Here is a 14,526-nt window from a genome sequence, read left to right as displayed (position 1 = left end):
CTTCTCTCACTATTTTCCGTGCGGTACAATTTTTCCGAGCCAAAACATGAAAACTGCAGAAGGAAGAAGAAATAAGAGACAACGACTACGCATGTTTTTTTTTTTTTGAAGGAACAAGGAGGAAAGTAAAAGTGCAGCTTCATAAATCGGCCTGGGCGTTTGTGAAACAAAAGCAAAACCGAAAAAAAAATCTTCAAATACAGAGCACCGAATGATCGGACGCTCGCGAAATGGTCCGATAACAGATGAGAATGCAGTTTCTTCTACGGAGGATCAGGATTTTGCCGCAAAGCTTTGCAATGTTTTTTTGTTCTGGCTCAGTGTCACCGGCACGCGCCTTTATCACTTTCTCAGCGATGCAAAGTGCGACCAAAATTATCTCGATTGATCGCACACAGGCGGAACCGATTCCAATTTGTTCCAGGCTGTTGCGGTTACTTTTCGTGGCGTATCTCGAAAGTGCCTAGTCGGCTTCAAATCGAGCATGGCCGAGAGCGGCGGACATTCTGTTCGAAGAGCGCCAAACACGCTTGTTTCCTATCGCTGCCGCGGAGTCATTCAGTTATTTTTCGGCGCGATTCAGCCCAATAAACAGTTTCTTTTAGAATCCCTCTTCACTGCCTTCCTCACTCCCGTCGCCACTGCGTGACAAAATTATCTGCCGTCATTCGTCAACCCGAGAATCAACAAGTGCACTCTTAGTAAAGTTTCCCCTATGGTTCCAATTAGTAGCTGGAATTTTGCAAAGACGTTTCACCTATATAGCTGGAACTGAGATACACTAACTTCTAAAATAGGGGAAATACGATTTTCAAGTTTTTAGCTGGAACGATGCACCACACTTGAAATATCTGGAACTACGTTCTAGATATTTCAAGTAGAAGGCCGTTCTGGTTAACTTTCTCGGCTACGGTGCTTTGCAGACCGTGTAGCTCACGTAGGCCCTGAAACCCTATTCCAGGCAGCTCTGAACTGTGTAGATGTGATGACTCTTCAGTGATATTGAGCAGTGAACGCAGTACACGCAAAGGAGGTACAGGCAGAAACGTCGCTATAATGAATCAACTGCTGCATTCTTACTGCAGTCAGGCTCTTTACCATCTTGTGGGGCTACCAGAATTCAATCGAGACATGAATTCTGTTAAAGAATAGTTATTTAAACTTGAATAAAATATATATCGCCCCTTTTTTTGGGATGCTATACTGTGTAGACAATCAGACTCTTTAAAATAGCAAATAACTCAACCGGCTCATGCGATAGCTGAACACTGTGTTTTGAACACAAGAAAAAATTGCCTCAAATATGCAGCGACTCGCATCATAGTTCCGTTTCAGTACGCTGTGTGATAAAAAAAATTCCCAGGGAATGATTCAAAAATTACTGAAGAGTGCAACGCAAAAAACTTGCGACCGCGCTACTCATAGAACCGCAATGTGCTTTTAAGGAAGCACTGTAGGATGCCTTTTTTCGAGCGAAAGCTCTTCTCCACCCCTACAAAGCTTAAGGTCATGTGGTGATGAAATTCGACCTTCAAACGAGAAGGAGCGAAGGCTTGGCTCTGACGTCATGCCACGTGCTTCGCCACAGCTGCGCGCGTTGAGCCGACGGCGCTCGCTCACCTCGCAAGTATCTAATCACGTGACTCACTGCGCCTCGCCACAGCTACGCATGCGGAGCCGACGGCGCTCTCGCAACTGCCTGAAATCGCGTGTTCGCTATGTAAAAGCGCACCGTTCGCTATGTAAAAGCGTGTGGCCTGTTCTTACCTTCGCACAAAGCCATGGATGAGCAACAGAACTAGTGCTTCGACAATGTATCGTCGCCGTCAAGCGGAATATGATGATCCTTAAGATGTGAAAAGGCGTCAGATTGGATAACAGTCCTTAACAGAGCTTTCGCTCGTCCTACTATAGGATCAGCCAGGTTGAACCAAAGGTAATTGTTTTAAACCTACAGTAATTTACATCTTAAAGATATAACGTTTTCAACCCTTCTCGGAGACTTTACTCCATTTCAAACGCAACTGAACACACGTGTTGTATTACACTTTTCAGTGTGCACATCACGCTAAAATGGTACACTACATTTGTAGTGAGTAGGAATAAATATCCGTTGGGCAATTTTTTTGGTACTTCGTGGAATTTTGTTCCAGACTTTACATGAAGAGGTGCTGTTATCCTATGGATTTACTGGGCTTCATTGCTAATACGGCACTACGGGCGGAAACACAGGGAGAAACATATTCCCTATCCCTATAGAGGTATAAACGGCAGGAAAAGTGGTTTTGGTGCCGGACCTCTGGATTATGAACCTATTGAAAACACGTCTTGGGACCTAAAAGCGGAAATTAAAAGGAGCTTCAGGCATACTTTACTCTAGAATTGCCACAATAACAACTGTGCTTTTAAAACGCAAGGAGTGTTGCTCTATCGGTCATAGTTCGTGAGCCATTCATCGTGTTAGCAAAGAAAAAACGCAGCCCTAAATGTAGGCCGCGAATGTCGTTTCCTAGCGAGGGTTCTGAAGCAATATGGGTGAACATTTTTTCTGTAAAAATTGTTTGTTATTAACTATGGATTCAAGTTTATGTTAAACATATTTGTGTGGACACTGAGCCAGCAAACTGAAAAAAATTTAGATAATGGTGTCAGGCTTCAGAGCAAGAATACTGAAGGGATGACAAATCTTCGCGCGAATATGAGGAAACACGTCGACGCGTGTGGGGAATCAGTGAACGAATTTTGGGCCTCAATTCCGCTCTAGCTGCCATAGTGTAATCGGGAAAGAAGTTCCAAATTGAGGCCATCATGGGTCAATAGTTCGTGCCTCCCAGCTCAGCAGCATCTGACAGAGTTTACGACTAGACTAAAGAATTATCAAGATTGTTTAAAATTAACGATTTCTTCAGCCTCAGAAAAAAACACGAAGCATTTCCTTTCTTTTTAAACTGTTACCTATATATGTCTTCCTCTGAGGAAAGCGGTATCGTTTCCATGGACGGTCTTTACAGATGAATTTCATGTTTTTCGTAAATTTCTGCCAGACGTAGAGCTGGCGTTTTCTGAAATGAGTTGTTTCTTCTCATTTTTTTATTTTGCTTTATTTGCAATACCTTGCAGGCCAGTAGGCCATTGTGTGAGGCGGGTATCAAATTCCGAACAGGGCATTTTGAACAGAATAAGCAGAACAGACTGAAACAAAGTGAAATACTCGCGAAAAAGATCAGAGTAATAGACCTAATGAGAGGGAAATAAGAAAAGAGATACGCAATACAAGCTAAACAACAAGAACAAAATAATATAAAATGCACTTAACTCATGTTATCAGCGCGTAATAAACAAGTCGTGATATAGTGCAATTCATGATATAGTGAATAAAATACAAGAAAGAGATATAAAAAAGTTCAAGAGCATGCAAGAAAAAAGTAAGTAGATAAACTGGATCAAAATGGAACTTAATAGCTGCAAAAAGCAAAAAGATATTGAACAGATATGACCGAAGACATGTCAAGCGAAGACCTCAGAAAATTTGTGATGAGTTGGTGGTGAAATGTAACTGGATGAGACCGAGAAGCGATGGTATTTGTTAAATAATTTTGTAATCTGATCGTTCGAGGAAGTGTCATTAAATATAAAGCTAATGTCTCATCGTAGATGCATGCGAAGCCTAGGTGATTGTGCTATCTTTTAAATACGCTAGATGGAGCATCGAGGTGAGTCGAACATGGTCTATTGAGGTGAACATACTTGTGAAATAGTGTTAAGATAGCGATGTCAGGTGTGTGGGCAAAGAATGTAGTGAAAAATCAGTTTTGGTCTTCGGTATGCTAGAATGGTAGTTTAGCATCTGGAAATGAATTTTTAGGACTGTTCTGGATCGGCTCTAATATTGTGATCATGTTGTTATGATAAAGAGAGCAAACAGGGGAAACGAACTCAAATTGTGAATGAACAGATGTGAAGCAAGCTAGTTTACGAATGTTAGCAGGAGAAGTTTTGAGATTCCGGCGGTGGTATTCCAAAGAACTTTGAGGCATTGACGAATATGGATGTAATATGGAGGGACAATGACAGATCTGAGGAAAGGCTAAGCTGTAGGTGTTCGTAATGGGATACGTGACACAATTAATCATCTTGAATACTCTATGTGTAGTTAGAATTATTACGTTTGAAGTTGAATGAGATGACCTTGCGCTTTGATATGTTAAGGGTGTCATTAGGCATGTGTTGCACAAGTCGTTAATAAGTTGAAGATCTGATTGGAGTGCCAGGTGGCCGCAGTGGCCCCAGTGATTATGGTGCTCGGCTGTTGACCCGAAAGACGCGGGTTCGATAGCGGCGGCGGCGTTCACATTTCGATGCATTCTACACGCTAGATGCCCTTGCACTGTGCGATGTCAGTGCACATTAATGAACCCCAGGCTCTCAAAATTATCGGGAGACCTCCAGTGCGCCGTCTCTCATTGCCGAAGTCACGTTTGGGCGATAAATATAAAACGAAACAATGATTAGAGTGCAAGGTGGTCACCAGTAGAGTTAATAGCGCGATAAATAATGCAGTCGTCTGCGAATATGCGCATATTTTAAAATTGAAGATATGGTGTTTTACAAGATGGTTCCGACCCTGTTCATGGGAAAGTTGCTGGTGCTGATATCGTTATCACACCTTCACAACGGAGTGCGAAAAGTGCCTGCTAGTGTTCAACTGCATTTTATTACCTGAAAACCTGAAAATCCACCGCAGGCTTGGCTGACTTGTAATGGACCTGATTTGGCCGTATGTCCCGAATTAACCATGGAACATCAGTCTTCCTGAGGAAACGAGCGTTCAGTTCACGCGTTGCGGACGTTGCTGAGCGCCTCTACCGCCAACCGGCTTACTAACTTAATTTCACCCCACTTTCTGCTTCAGATTCAGCTCTTCTCAATCGCAACTGGCACCCGCAAAAGTCCAGCTTTGTATACGCGTGTCGAAGATTGCAAGTAACACGAGATGAGTCATTGTACAAAGCATCCACGACCTCCTCGGCCACAGCTACGTCACCCGAGGCGCCTTCAAAAAAAAAAAAGGGGACTTCAACTCTGGCCGTGGCACATGGAAGCAGTGACGTATAGGTGAGCGGCAGGCTTGATTTCGTCCTCGTTTCGTTTGCTGGTTAGTGTATTTTTTTTCAGAGCACACTAGTGAAGCTTTATTGTTTGTGCTTTATCCCTCGCTGCTGCAGGTTACTTCTGCGTGATTACAATTCTGTTCCTTTTTTTCCGGCAGTAAGACCATTGCTTGCTGCCTGTTCACGATGTTAAAGGGTGTAACAAAAATCAGGAAAGAATTATACGTTGATTTTGAGAACCTCGAAGATGAAATGCGTCAGGAGTTGAAATTATGACGTGAAAAAAAAATAGAAACTAACGAATAGAACCTCGCGAGCTTATCAACGAAGAAATGAAAGAGACGAAGAGCGTGGATTACGAACACCGAACTGTTCGCGACTCGACTAAAAAACTCTCAACCGAAAATAGGGTCCTAAATGAGAAGGGTCAGGGCCTAGGAAAGAGGCTGCAGGACGTTGATGGCTGTCTAGTGCAATACGAGCAGTGCTCGACGAAATCCTCGATTTCAGTTGAATGTGTCGTGAAGTTAGAAAACGATAGCATTCCTAGCACAGTTTCTGAGATTGACACTGCCATCACCAAGCCCATTGCAGCACCTGGCATTGAAATCTGTGATTGCATTTTGACAAGAAACACCGAGAAAAGAAACATCATTATCAATTTAGCTCCGGGTTGGAACGCGTTCTAGTGCTTAGGAGAACAGCGAAAACCTGTCTTGCTAGGAATCAAATTCGTTTTAAAAGCTCAGTACCCATATAGGTGAAAGAACAGCTGTATCCTTCAGTGCAGAAGCTTCTGGGAAGGGCTATTGAGAAGAAAGAACATTGCTGAATATCTGTACGGGTATACATTGAAAAAAAAAAAAAAACTTTTGTAAAACGTGCCGGTGATCGTCCTGATGCCCCGATAAGAGGCGAGAGCTGTCTTGACTAAATTTTCACCTAGCATGCTATCTTGTTGACCGACATCATGTACCGTGAATTAAAAACAGTTTACCTTAACAGAATCTATCACTCGCCGCGAATGCTAATTTCTGTTCTTGATGTAAACTACATTCCGCCTGTACTAACACAGATGGAATTAATCTTTTACAGAGCTAATTTCAGCTTAAGTTTACCGCTTCTATGCTGGCCGAAACAGAGCATCAACAAGGTTACAACATGGTCTAATGAGAAGGTAACAATGGCTGTTCATAAATCAGACAAAAAGACAGCGGTGGCGTTAGGCTACATACAACACCAAACAAAGAGTGTAATTTGCTATCCGAGTTTAGTACTGTAACGGTCGATAAAAGTCATTGAAATCCCCGAACTATGTAACATCGCCTGTATTAGATCTTCCTCGAAGCGGGAATAATACATGCTTTATAGATTTAAAGACTGTTGGAAAACAATTATTTTTAAATTGTAGTGGTGACTTCAATGGGAAGATTTTGTATGAGGAGGATTTAGTCCGTGATTTTAATAGGAAGTTTCGGGGTTCTGCCGTTATGAATTTAATCACGTCCCCGACCAGAATTACAACTCCATCATCGTCTGCATTTATGTTAATTATTGCTAATGCTGAAACCAGAGATTAGAGCGCTGGCACTAATGCGCGTGGCATAGGTGATTATAATCCTGTTTTTATGGCGCGCCATCAGGCGTCACCCCTTAAACGCAAGCTTCAGGTAACTGTTATATAAAAGTGTATTTCTCAGTAATGATTAAGATCATTTAGAGAAGGAATAACGGCACAAAACTTGTCATCTGTCCTCAAGAGAAACGCGGCCTATTGCGCGTGCAAAGCATTCATTGCATTTACTCAAAACACTTTTCATTCAGAGGGCTAAATCTACTCGAAGAATAGCAAAGCTTTTAAGTGAACCATGACAATATCAGAATGATAAAAGCTAAAGATCGTGTTTATCCAGCTCAGCCGGCTTATCCAACAAAATCAACCACGCCAAAGCAAAAGCTACCATATTTCAATGCAAAAAGAAACCAGTGCAAGTAACTGCCACCCCGAATTTATCGTGTGCACAGGTCCAGATGGCAAATGGGCCAATAATGCTCATAGTTTACATCTCGTCCCATTTAAACTGGGATACTCGTGTTCATATTGTCCCTGAAAACTTGAAACAATCAAGTGAGTTTTTTCAGGATGTCAGGCACTCTTCCCTTTGAAAAGAAAAGTGCATATATGTATATAGCTTTTTTCTTATTGTCAGCGAACATAATATTGCTACTTAGTATGGGATGCCACTACCTATATTATTTTCGTCTTACTGAGGAAATTGGTCCGCGACATCACGAATTTTGAACGTATGCGGAGAGCGAAGGTAACTTTTGTGAGGTTTGGCTTCAGTCGAGCTGATCAACTTTACAAATTTTGTTTACTACATAAAAGCATTTTCGTTTCTTCAAATTAGTGCCGTATGTCAAATTTTTAGCCCCTTTTCAATTTCCGGTGCAGTGCAGGCCATCCCTGCCTGAGCTATAGCACACGCAGTAACCAAGCAGGTACTGCGCACCTAGAGTCCCCAGCCTGTTGCTAATCAAGCACAAGGTCCCACTCCGGTCCAATGCGGGACGGCCAAGGGACTTGGCCATCGCTCCCGAAGCACCCAGCACCGCGAACCTAGTGTGCTGATCCTATACTGCTGGTCGGGTAGTAGATCAGGAACCGGACCAAGTCGCAGACGAGCAAGTGATTGCAAGGCTGAAGTCAATCGTGAATTCTATGCGTGTGCTGCATTCCAGCTTGCACATACCAGCAGCACAGAATGCACTGCAATGCTTGATTTGTTGAATCCAGTGCTCGCCGCTGTCCAATAGCTGGCACAACGCATCCTCTAGCCTCATCTTTCCGAGAAGTCAGAATTTGTCACGTTGTCATCAACATCATCAGCAGCAACGGCGAAAAGCCATTCTTCACACTGGAACGTCTGCGCTGCCTGTCTGCCTCTTATCAGTGATAGAGGAATGTAGATCTGTTCTACTCAGGACGCAGTGTTCGGCAGCCCTCAAGGCGTGCAGGCTACAGCTGCTGCGGCCTGCGACTTTCAGTGCGCCTGTCATTGTTTGTTGTGCTAGATTCAGACCATATTGCTCTACTTCTTATTCTTTTAGGCCCCCGCATCCCTCTCCCCCAGTGCAGGGTAGCCAACCGGAACATTCTTCTGGTTAACCTCCCTGCCTTTCCGCTACCACTTTTCTCTCTCTCTTTCAATAAGCATAAAAACGCTGTCAGTTTCATAAGATATGCAATGAAATTACAATGATTGTTTTGCGGTTTCCGTAAATTGTTTTGAACCTACTACATTATTCCCTACTTGTTCGTTATTCGCTTTTCTCTTGCTTGATTGGTGCTATATTTATATCGTGCGAGGCTAATGATTTCCTATAAAGCTTTTTTGCTCATTATGCATTTTAGCTACTCTATACTTTCGCATAGCTACTCTATACTTTCGGCAGCTGCATTCTGTCGTGCTATGCTTCTGTAGTAGAGCATGAAGTTGGGCAAGTGGTTGATGGCTGACGACGTTTAAAACAACGGTACTGCGCTTAGAAGATAAAGACAACTGCTCACTGTCTTTTACATAGCTGCGTTTGTGTTTTAGTAAGGTGTTGCCGTTATGCGCTTTATTTTAACGCTGTATTTCTCAGGTTTCGTGCTTTTTATAGTTTTCAAGGCATGTTGCTGTGTTTATATATAGATAAAATGTTTAATGTGATAGGTTTAAAAGCCTCATTGGGGAGATAATGAGTCGTCTGTCATAGAATTGCCCACTAGCAGGATGGAAGTGATTTCGCCACAACGAAAGTGGCGTTACTGCTGCTAAAGGCATCAATAGCTTCTAATGCTACGGCACTGCCAACACACAAGAACATTTGGTATCCCTGCGAATTTTTTGCCCCAACTTTTATGCGTATTTCCTCTTTTTCGTTCATTTTATGATGTGCTTATATACCCATGTGTGCTCTGTGTACTCTTTTTTACAATGAACTTTGTCTGCTGCCATGTAATTGGTTCCTGGGCCATTGTCAAAACATATAAATGACTTTCAGCCCGGGAATGAATCCAGTGCATGCTAGAGAGTGAAATGTGAATACGAATCCAAAAACTGCCCCTTCACGAGCAGCACGCCACTTCCGCTTGCATAAACATTATTGACATCCATTTCGCGTGGAGCTTTCTGCCTGTTGTAGGCGGTAACGCGAAAACTGCAGCACTGATAAGGTCCAGATGGCACGGCCTTGCAAAGTTGCGAGGCACATAACAAACAAGTAGCGAAAAGAAAGCAAGGGTACACAACGCAACGTTGACCTTCATGGCGGCAAGAGTCCCGATAAGCGCCATTTCGAGCTGCAATCATTTATCATCACTAGGCTACCATTACTGTTTTAGCTTTCGCATTCAGTAAGCCTTTCGCGTGACTTCCGTTTTTCGGCTTTACCTTCCGGAGTAAATCACTTTTCTAGTTATTTCCTCCTTACTGAACTAATTTTTGTCCGCTTTTTATTTTCTGCAGGAGGCATGCTCCGGGGAGTCGGATTAAAAACGACACAGCGCTATCGGACAGAAGCAAAGACGGGCGAATGGGTTTTAGTGATTCTGATGGCGAGTTTGCCAAGTTTGCTTTTCATTACTTCCACATGCGCAGTCTCTTTTGCGTATGCGCCTAGCCAAAAGATTAGGCAAATGCATCAGTTTCTTGCTTGAACTTTGTCACAGTAGAGGTATTCAAGGACTTAGATACTGGCACATCAGGCCTTTTCTCCTGGCCGAACATCTCTTCAGTTATTTAGAAATAAGTGTCAGACCCAGTTACCTCGTAATTTGCATTGACATGAGATGCCTGGCTTGATATTCACACAAAAACTTGTGTTTTTAGCGACCAATTGCGGCCCTTACTCCGGTCACCACAAAAAAATACCGGAAAGAAATTCTGCTATCTTGTGTGCATGGCCCATGAGTGGCAACAAGGTAAAAAAAGCTAAAAAAGATCGTGGGGTTGAGAGAAGGGGCCGGAGGGGGGGGGGGGGGGGGGGGGAGGCGGGTTCAACATTTATTTATTTATTCAAAATACTGCAGGCAGCAGTGCTGCCCAGGCAGGAAAGGGTTACAAAAGGTAAGCTTGCAAAGAACGCTCAAAGGTATTAATGTTAGTACATTCAACAACCGAAGCAGGCAGGCGATTCCATTGTTCGATTGTGCATGGGAAAAAAGATTTTTGCAACTGCTTAGTCCTGGCATTGTATGGCCTGATCACTTCTGTGCGGTTCAGCCTTGATGATCTTTGTGGTGCACAAAGTAAATACGAAGCACATGGCAATCCTGTTTTGTTATGATATAGCAAGTGCAAAAATTTTAACCTGGCAGTCTGTCTGAGCATCTGGAGCGGCTCCAACTTATGCTGCCTCAGCATATTAGTAACGGAAGAAAGTTTCCGGTGTTCGGATGAGATGAACCTGGCTGCATGACGTTGGATGCGTTCCACCTGCTCGATGTTTTTTACATGATACGGATCCCACACAATAGAGGCGTACTCTAGGACTGGTATACATGTTGGTATACATGATGCAACAGTGCACCTCTGTACCTCCGCTAGAGGCACGAAAAAGACCCCAACGAAAGCTTTATTCCGTCACCAGGCGACTAAATCTATACAAAGTCTGTTAGGACGCTTTTTAAAATCCAAACCATATATTTTCGCAGCAGTGCTTCCTCCACTTGAAAGCTGCATCCTAGGAAGGAAGGATTGTCTTTATGGGTTTACATACAGCAAAGAAATTGGAAGCTGATAGTGTTTTTTTTTCCTAATTCCCATCTTTACTATCCTTCTTCCTTCCATCTTCACATTTACATAAACCCCGCCTATTTATTTGACAGTTGCAAATATCACATTGTTACGCCGCGCTGCGGCACGGCTGCATTGCAGTGCAGTGGATAGAAGATGACGTACGCAATGGGCGCAAGGCTGTGCGCTGAAGCCAGCCTGACATTGACCGTTAAGTGTCGTTCCCGATTACTACTTATAAATAAACCCGTTCCCTTCCTCGCAACTTCGTATCAATGTATTTTAAATCAACAAACGTTCAACTTCTTCACGCCAATAGCGGTCTTTTGTAAACTATTCACGTACATGACACCACACAACAGTGAAAGACACTTTCAGTTGTATTTTTCCCGCTGCCGACCTTAACCATAAGTCATTTTAAAAACGAACGCGAACTTTACAGCGACATTAACAAACACTGACGGAAAGAAAACAGAGGGGGAGTCAGGAAGAAGAGAAACCAGGCTAAACATTGACAGCAGAAGTTACAAAACCCTCATCACCGTAATAGTTGGATGTATTGAGTAACCAAAACGAAAAATACGTTGGGGGACAGAGGGCAGCAAGGCAGGAAAAGAAGAGGGGAGGTGATCTCAGTGCCAATTGCAGTCTTTTATTTGCTTCAAATGTTTCTATTCGCGGTTCTTCCATCACACCTTCATCACGCTTATCAAGTAAATTTGGATGAATCAAATCTCTTTTTCACTATCAAGATCTAAGAACAAAAAATCTTAAAAGTTTGGTAGCCGAATCAGTCACTGCAGACATGTACGAATTTTGTTCGAGAAAAATTTCTTTCGCAGGCGTCGCGTCCCAGAGGATGAGTTTTGCGAATAGGGATGGAGAGGATACTTAATACATTTGATTAGTTTTAGCCAGTTATGCGCTTTGCGTATACAATATGGGAGAAATATCAGTTATCGATTGTAGAACTTCTACTTTATCTTCAGTTCCTCAATAGTAAAATATTTTTACGCTCACGATATGTATGAGTACCGCTCAATGAACGTATTTTTCGGGCTTTGCCTAGAGAGCAGAAACGGCAGACGGTCAAACGTAGCAACACACACTTTGGTATTGTTCTCGCAACTTTCGAAAGTTCTCTATTTTTCATGCATTATCTCTTGAATGAAAGAATTTTGTATTTAACTCACCGCCAGGCCAGTGACAAGAATAGATAGCGTAATTAATTACTTCAGTGCATTTTATCTTGACACTTTGTTACGTTTCAAATATAATGGAGACTTCTTAACTGTATTGCACTTATCTGTTGTTTTCTAAAACAGGCTCATTTCCTTGGAAAGCTGTCAGAAGGCAGCGTTAGAAGACGTTGCTCAAAGTAGCGAAGGTGGTAGTATGCGTACGATCCCTTCCATTTTATTGACGGCTGTGCTTAATTCATTGCGCAATGAATTTCCCCGTCGTCTCCAACTGTCACTGTTATTTTTTGAATTTAGTGCCGCCGCGGTGGCTCAGTGGTTACGATGCTCGGCTGCTGACCCGAAAGAAGCAGGTTTGATGCCGGCCGCGGCGGTCGAATTCCGATGGTGGCGAAATTCTAGAGGCCCGTGTACTGTGCGATGTCAGTGCACGTTAAAGAACCCCAGGTGGTAGAAATTTCCGGAGCCCTTCACTACGGCGTCTCTCATAGCATGAGTCGCTTTGGGACGTTAAACGCACGTAAACAAAACCATTTTTTGAATTTCGCGTCAAAACTGATTTCAACACTTGCGTCGATCTTCGCATGGAATTTGCAAAATTTCCGAACCACTCCTGCTGCTTAAATTCAGCTTGATGAATCAGCCTCTTCTTTCCTTGAAACACTTCCGAAGGATGCTGTTTAACGTGCGAGTTAGAGTTTGACCATTGTCTACACGTACGTTGCAGTTAAGTGTTGGTGGCCACATTATAGGGCTTTGTCTTTTAACCATGCAGCGGCCAAAATTGCACAAACTCTCGGCAACAGCTAGCCCTTCCGGAAACACACTAACCGAATAGTCGGTGACTCGGGAAGCGGCAAAGCGGCTGATGCGTTTGCAGCGCACCACTGATGCACGGGGTCTTCTAAAGCGGAGTAAGTTAGGCCTGGCTCGTTCTTTTTTCCGCTGCTGCATTTCGCGGTTAGGTCAGGCTAATGACGGGTGGTAGCGCATGCTAGCTGCGTGTTCTCAGAGGTTTGCGTGCTGTGGGTGACCAACTACCATGGGCCCCCGCAGTGTTCCGGATTTGCTTCCGCCAAACTAACGGGGGACAGAAAGGCAGCACAGAAAAACAGTTGGCCCTTTAGAAATCTTGGTTTCTTTCACGCCGTGTCCCGGAAGTGAAAGGAAGCGTGAATAAGAGAGGCCCAGTTGTACTGCTGCTAGCGAAAAAGTAACCTAAAACAGAAAACTAGAAAGTGGGACGTTATTTCCTGGTTCTTTTGTCGCCCTCTTGCAGCCGGAAGCTTTAAGCTGAATATATGCGAGTTGATGACTGGTACATTGCTTTCTCGCATTTTGTACAATGATATTTTTATTCTACCGTTTTATTTATAGACCTTCAGTCCTTTCCTGCACAGAGTACGGCCACCCTGTCCCCTCAAACTGCCTGATCTCATCCGCTCACTTGACCCTCTGCTACATTTACCTCGTCTTCGAATGCAATTCTTTGCCCAAAGAGATAATTCTTTACCTGCGTGCTGCACTACGTGTTCTGCCCATGTCCATTTCTTTCTCTTGATTTCAGGTGGGTGGTCATTAACGTTATCTCTATATTTTTCTTCCATCACTGACTGTTTTGTCCTCCACCTTTTTCCAGCGTTTGGCTTAGATTAAGATTTTGCGCCAAAGCACCACACTGGAGAGAATAACCAATGTAGGTTTTTTCTCTTGATGGGTACAAGTAAGCCACTATTTATGACCAGAGTTTTTTCCGAATGCTCTCCACCCTATCCTTATTCTCCAGGCTATTTCATTCTCGTGATACTGACACACGGTCACTAGTTACCCCCTAAGACAGAATTCCCCAGTTATCATTTCCAACACGGTGCTACCCTATCACAAGCCGTTGCCCCTACTAGGCTTGCGATAGTTACTTTTGTTTTCTTCCCTCTTTGAGTCCCTTTCTGTCCCTCTTTGAGTGTTTTGGTTCCGAATTATGTGTTTTGTTTAGTGCTCCGAGTTTCTCCGCCAACCACTGGCACCAAAGAGAGGAATTAACCAAGGAGTTTTTATTTTATTTCATACGCAGTTACTCCCATTGCAACAGAGAGTACACGACTCTGATAGGAGAGGACCCCCCGCTACACATAAGTTCCGCGGGTATCGCAATACAACAGTCTGAAAATCATTTGCAAAGACGCGGTGAATAGCACTGGAGAGTTTATGCCATCATGCCTTCTATTTGCAGCGCATGACCACCGCCTGCAGAACGAATGTCGCCTGCAAGGATACACTGCGCCTTCTGCACTGAAAGAAGCAATGTTCGCGCTCTCGCTAAGCGTTGTATCCGGTTCCTTAATGTTCCGTGCTACTTATTGTCTCATAATTGTTGCTCAAAAACGAGTGACACCAGCAGTGCAAGGTCTTGTGGGACCAACGGGAGAAAAAGTA

The sequence above is a fragment of the Amblyomma americanum genome, chromosome 7 (assembly GCF_052857255.1).
Source record: "Amblyomma americanum isolate KBUSLIRL-KWMA chromosome 7, ASM5285725v1, whole genome shotgun sequence".
Taxonomy (NCBI): domain Eukaryota; kingdom Metazoa; phylum Arthropoda; class Arachnida; order Ixodida; family Ixodidae; genus Amblyomma; species Amblyomma americanum.
Note: the sequence above shows the minus strand (reverse complement) of the source record.